Below are 6,058 nucleotides of genomic sequence, written 5' to 3'. Positions count from 1 at the left end.
AGCTGCATCCTGCTCTGCTGCTTTACTTAAAGAGAGTACACGATCATCCCCTCACCTCCTTGTTCAGACAGAGTCAGAGTTAGCATGGAGCTCACCGTCCTGTCAGTGTGCACTCTTTGTGTGGAGGAGCAGAGTGCTGGACGCAGAGCTGAATCACCTCTGAAGATAATCAAAGTTTGAGCTTGTGAGGATGTGATGGAGAGACAGGACTCGGAGCTCAGTCACACCCTGCAGACTGTAACGGATCTGAACACACGATGATAATCTGCTCCCTGCGCTCTGTCCGCTCGTGCTGCTGTGCAGGGTTTGAACCCCACTGTGATATTCAGCCGGCTCAGTCTTCCTCAGATGATCAGCTGATGTGAGCCGGCCTGCAGACTTGATGTATTTACGTTCCTGTGCGTGTTGACTCGTTGATCTCCTCTGTCACTTTGCAGATTATAAAAACAAACATGTTTCCTCTCTGAACAAATCTAACTTATACTGGTTCATTTTTATAAACCGATGTAGATATACATTTTTATTCCGTTTGTTTCTTTATAGATTATAATTTTATTTTTTGAGCTTTGTAATTTAACGCTGAGATTTATTTTTTGCATTGTACGACTTTTCGGCGTCTTCTTTGGTATACAGAGAAGCAGGTGGAGGTGAAATGTAGCTGAGGATGACAGTCAGATGTCACACATCGTTTAGCAGAGAGAGTGGAGACTGTGACAGGATCCACGTCACATACCCCTTTTCCACCGAGGCAGTTTCAGGGCCGGTTCGGAGCCGGTGCCCGATTGAGAACCGGTTCTTCGTGTTTCGACTACGTGCGAACCAGCTCCCAGCCTGGAAAACTGGTTCCAGAGCGGCTCCAACTCTTTGCTGGACCAGAACCGCGAACAGCTTACGTCAGGGGCAGGGGTTGGGGTTACCATGACAAAAAAAACCCACAAACCAAACGTGCTTCTAACATTGTCCTACAGCAAAAATAACAGAAAGTATTACCAGTCCACAAAAGAGAGTAATGGATTACAAGACAAAGCAGTGGTTGGCCGAGGAGACAAGCTACCTCCTTGCGGTTTGGTCTTCGCAGGAGATCCAGAAAAAGCTGGAGGGATCAACGAGGACCAAAGCCATTATTGAAGAGATCCAGCGAGAGATTGCTACGTCGGGGTTCAACCAGAGCGTCAACCAGATCAGCAACAAGCTAAAAAAGCAAAAAAAAAAAGACTACCAGGACTAGGGATGCATCGATCCTACTTTTTAGGTCGCGATACAGATATCAATACCTGGACCTTGGTATCTGCCGATACCGATACTAGCCGATCCGATTCCTGGCGGTCGGAAATATAACTTTGGCAACCCACCCCGGTATCATTTCTGTGCGGGAAACACATTAGAATTAGAATCATGACACAAAGTAATGCATAACTAGCTGACATGTTCAGGTAGGCTGGAGTTCAAGCAGAGCAGTGTCAGAAACAATATTTACGTGATGGTGAACTGTACCTGGGTTCCAAGTGCTAAACCAGAGGCTAGAATCCCTTAATTTCAAGGATTCGGAACAATTAAGTTTTTAGCAAAAGAAGCGTGACATGCACCTAAACTACAGAACCTCTGTATTTATCCTCCGGAGCACCATGCTCGGGTAAGGCATGAACAGGAGGCTGTGGGACCACATTCCTGTCTGGGTGCTCCTCGCTGAAGTTGTCCCCATGTTCTTCGCAAATGTTGTGAAGAACACAACAGGCCAGTGCCATTTTCTTGCTGAGCTCCAGCTTGCAGTCGTTTCTTTTGAGGAGGCACCTCCATCATCCCTTTAACCTCCCAAAAGCCATCTCCACAACCGACCTTGCACTGCTCAGCCGGTAGTTGTTGGTATGTTGTTCAGGGGTCAGTCTTCCAGTGTCAGAAAATGGCTTCATGAGCCAGTCTTGCAACGGATATGCTGGGTCACCTATCAAGTAACATCACAGCCGGAGATGGTCACTTTGTTTTGACCCAGCAACTCCCCACTGTCCTCACTGAGGACATCCCACAGACTGGAGTGTTTCAGAACTTTGGCGTCGTGTACACTCCCTGGAAAGCCCACACACACGTCCCAGAACATTCACTTGCCATCCACAACAGCCTGGAGAACAACAGAATGCCAGCCTTTCCGGTTGTAGAAGTCTCTAGGATACTCCTCCGGTGCAATTATTGGGATGTGGCTTCCATCTATAGCACCAACACACTGTGGTACTCTCCAGCAGTTGCTAACAAAAGTGGCCAATACCACCAACTTCTCTGCATCTGGAAGTTTAATGTGTGCAGGAAGCAGCACTCTGATGACTGTGTTGCAAAACTCCTGGAAACAGTTGAAGACGGTACTCAGGCCTACACCAAAAAGATGGTTGGTGGTCCGGTACTCACTGCTGGTGGCGAGCTTCAATAGGGCGATGGCAACCCGTTTTTGAGTTGCAACACACTAACGGTAGTTGGTGTTCCTTCTCCCCATGCCACTCCTAACTCGATCACAAATGCACTCGAAGGATTCCCGGGACACGCGTAAGTTCTGCACGAACTGTTGTTCGTCGCAGTCCAGAACAATGGTGTCCCACCAGTGTCAGGATCGTGGAAGTGCCCAGGCAACAGGTGACCTCTGCCTCGCTATCAACGTGAAGACTATCTATAAATACAGAAATTGAATTACTGATTACTGATTTGTTCAATAGACACCAGTTTAGTCTGTGCTAAACAACAAGCTAAATCGGGCTAGCGGGCTAGCAGAGAGGCTAACAACAGTTTACTTTCAGACTTATAGAGAATAAAAAACATTACCTTTCGTCTCGTATGAAGTCGCCGTCCACATAGAGTAGCACAGAACTGTTGATACAGTTGAGTCAATTCTCTCCGGGCCCTCATCTGATTTCGAAAAGTCAGGAGCAACACCCACAAGCATGCTATATTGTCTGCCATCGTTGTTGTAAGGGAAAGGTCGAGCTAGCATTGCTGGGAAAAAACGGTCATGTAAATCTGACGTCATGACGTGCCTCCGTCACGGGCTCGAGTCAGTGGAAAAACAAACAGGTGCCGTGTTGGTTTGCGAGTTGAACTAGCTCCGAACCAGCCCGAGCACCAGCCTGGAACCAGAACCCGGTTCGCGTTGGTGGAAAAGGGGTAACAGTCCAGTATTTACACGTTCACTGTACATTAACCTCAAACATACTCTTTAGATAAGGCCTGATCGTTGTAACCGACGTCGCTGTAAACCTGCTGCATGATGTAGAGAGCTAAGTGAGATGTGTGTGTGTTCATCAGTCATAGGAAACATATGAATGTCTTAATCTTCTTGTTACAGTGACATCACTGGATCCATGTCAGAGACTCTGAGACCAGCTGACCCGAGCAGGTTTCAGTTTTTTAGCCAAATGACGATTACGCAGCTGAGCGTCAGTCTGCGGCTGCTTCTGTCTTAAACTGTTGACTTCCTTTAAATCATTAAAGACGATTCAGTGACGTTTGTCAGCCTGTCTTATTCTGTTCAACATTTAAAACCATCACTCTGTAAAAATATGGGCTGTGAACTCCCAGGGTGCAGTGTAGGCTTCAGGTGGATTTATCAAGAGGGTTCTACAGGTACGTTATGACCCTGTTTCACTGAGTGTGTGTGGATTTCTGATTATATCCATTAACTCTTCAACACTTTCAGAAGCTCTCACTGTGGTGTTCTCTCAGACTGATTTAGAACCAGAGGAGTCGCCCCCTGCTGGACGTCAGAGAGATTACAGTCTGAGATCTTCCTGCTTCAGTAAAAATTTGACAGTCGTGGGGTTTTTTTTTTTGTATAATGAACTTTATTAACAGCAGTCAGTTATACAGCTCAATCTTCAAATCAAAGTCAGTCTTACCTAAAGGTCGTTTAGTGCAAAAACAAACGTCATGATCCTTTACATTCAGCAGAGCGACACGACAAACACTCAGGAGAGTTAAAGAAGAAATAATGACATGAAGCCGTCATCCTCTGCTTCTCTGACACATCAACATTAAAAGCTTTTCAATCTGCTGCAGTCATACCCGATCCTCCTAAAGCTTGTTCTTCTTTGTTTCATCAAACATTCTTTAAAATGAGAGAAAAGAAAACTTCACATGATAAAAACTAAACAGCCTCAGACGTGGGGGAGCACGTTTTAAATAAAAATCCTCGTCCTCCTCCGTTTGACGTCTGTTCCCCTGGAGGAGTTTGAGTCCATGCAACCAAAGTTTGGCACAGAAGGAGCAGAAAGTTTGGTACAAAAGCAGAAAGGAATAATGCCCCATCAAACTACAACAAAACAAACTATCAAAGTTTCATCTTTAAGATTCACAAACAAACACACGTTTCTTATTTACACACCGAGTCCCAGTTTAACATCACAAGAACATAAAGAGTCAGTCATCACAGGTCTGTTATCATGCTGGTTCTGTACGGAGGAATATTAGTACGTCTGTGAGGGTCTGTTAGAGGAGGATATTATGGGATGTAGAGGAGGACTCAGGTGAAATTGGTCTGCATGAGGAGGAACGTATGCATAGAGTCAAAAAAACATCTTATATCAGCCGATGAAAACCTCTGAGGATCGGCCCTCAGATTACAGCTGGACATAATCCCAATCTACACTCAACACTAGGAATAGGTAGGTGTGTGTGTGTGTGTGTGTGTGTGTGTGTGTGTGTGTGTGTGTGTGTGTGTGTGTGTGTGTGTGTGTGTGATATAGTTTCCTGCTCTGTAACTCTGTGTGTTTTCAGGAGTGTGTGTTACCTTCTGTGGGAGGTGCAGTATAATAATTCACAGATTGTTATTTTCATTTGTCAACTGGCTTTGTTAACATTTTGTTTCTTGGTTTTTCTAACGTATTAAATATCACTTCAACAGACTAATGTTTGTTTACATTAGGTGAGGAGCCAGACAATCATGACCTAACCTCACAGAGTTCACAACAACTCTGTGTTAGTCCTGCAGCAGAGTCTAAAAGCACACACACACAGAGTTCAGTATACTCATCTGTGTGAGGGGAAACAAAGGTTGAGTCTTGAACTCTTTGTAGCTCTGATTTACGAATGTTCTGGTCTCTCACAGAACAATGTTTTGGTCTCTCTCTCTCTCTCTCTCTCTCTCTCTCTCTCTCTCTCCTCTCTCTCTCTCTCTCTCTCTCTCTCTCTCTCTCTCTCTCTCTCTCTCTCTCTCTCTCTCTCTCTCTCTCTCTCTCTCTCTCTCTCTCTCTCTCTCTCTCTCTCTCTCTCTCTCTCTCTCTCTCTCTCTCTCTCTCTCTCTCTCTCTCTCTCTCTCTCTCTCTCTCTCTCTCTCTCTCTCTCTCTCTCTCTCCTTGCCCTCCATCAGAGGGCAGCAGAGGATGAACCAGCGGTTTACTCACAGCTCATCTGATCAGGTTTCATATAAAGAGCAGACAGAGGTCTGATCCTCACGCTCTGTTAGTGAGCTGGTCTGTGCTGCCGTCTCTGACCTGCACAGTGTCTGCACAGTTTTAATCCTTCAGGAGGATTCTCAAAGATGGAGATGGAGAGCGAAGCTGTATCAGACGTTTCACTCACTCTCTCTCTTCCTGTTTGAGTGTAAAGCGCATGAAGGAGGAGCTTATCTGAAGTGAGGGAGGCTGCAGGGACACTGGGTTAAAGGATGACCGTATTTCCGTCCTGATACATCAACATCAGCAGGCTCAGTAATGACACCATGTAATGTGTGTCTACTGTATTAAAATTCAGCAGCCTGTAGTTTCAGCGCCTTCAACCTGAAATCCAGCTGAGTTAATGTTAGCAACAGTTCAGCTCACAGCTCCTTGTGAAGAGAGCCAGAGACGCTGATTCAACATGACGCCTCTTCACTTTGTGATTTTAAACAACTGTTAAATCTGAGATGGGGAAAGATTGAAAGCATTCTGCTAACACTGCACCCACAATCTGAAACCTGTTTCCTCCTAACTTGCAGTTCACAATATGTCCACTAGAGTGTGTCTTCAGCAGTGAGTCGGTCCCCATAGAGCCCTATGTTAAAATGTTACAGCAGAAATAAACATGTTTACAGCCTGGTACAAAA

General features: G+C 45.5%; 1 protein-coding gene across 3 annotated transcripts in view; it reads left to right on the top strand.

Annotated features, from left to right (window-relative positions):
• Positions 1 to 3,492, top strand: part of kif3b (kinesin family member 3B) — an 11,948-nt gene extending 8,456 nt beyond the window's left edge. Inside the window, exon 9 of one of the 3 annotated variants that reach the window (XR_004633000.1) lies at positions 3,326 to 3,492. The gene's annotated coding sequence lies outside the window, so the exon portion shown is untranslated. The other 2 variants (XM_034695987.1, XM_034695988.1) reach the window with 2 other exon arrangements.
• Positions 3,493 to 6,058: the final 2,566 nt, after the last annotated feature.

The sequence above is a fragment of the Notolabrus celidotus genome, chromosome 11, assembly GCF_009762535.1.
Source record: "Notolabrus celidotus isolate fNotCel1 chromosome 11, fNotCel1.pri, whole genome shotgun sequence".
Classification (NCBI taxonomy): domain Eukaryota; kingdom Metazoa; phylum Chordata; class Actinopteri; order Labriformes; family Labridae; genus Notolabrus; species Notolabrus celidotus.
The sequence above is the reverse complement of the archived record's forward strand: the minus strand, read 5'-3'. Positions and strand labels throughout refer to the sequence as shown.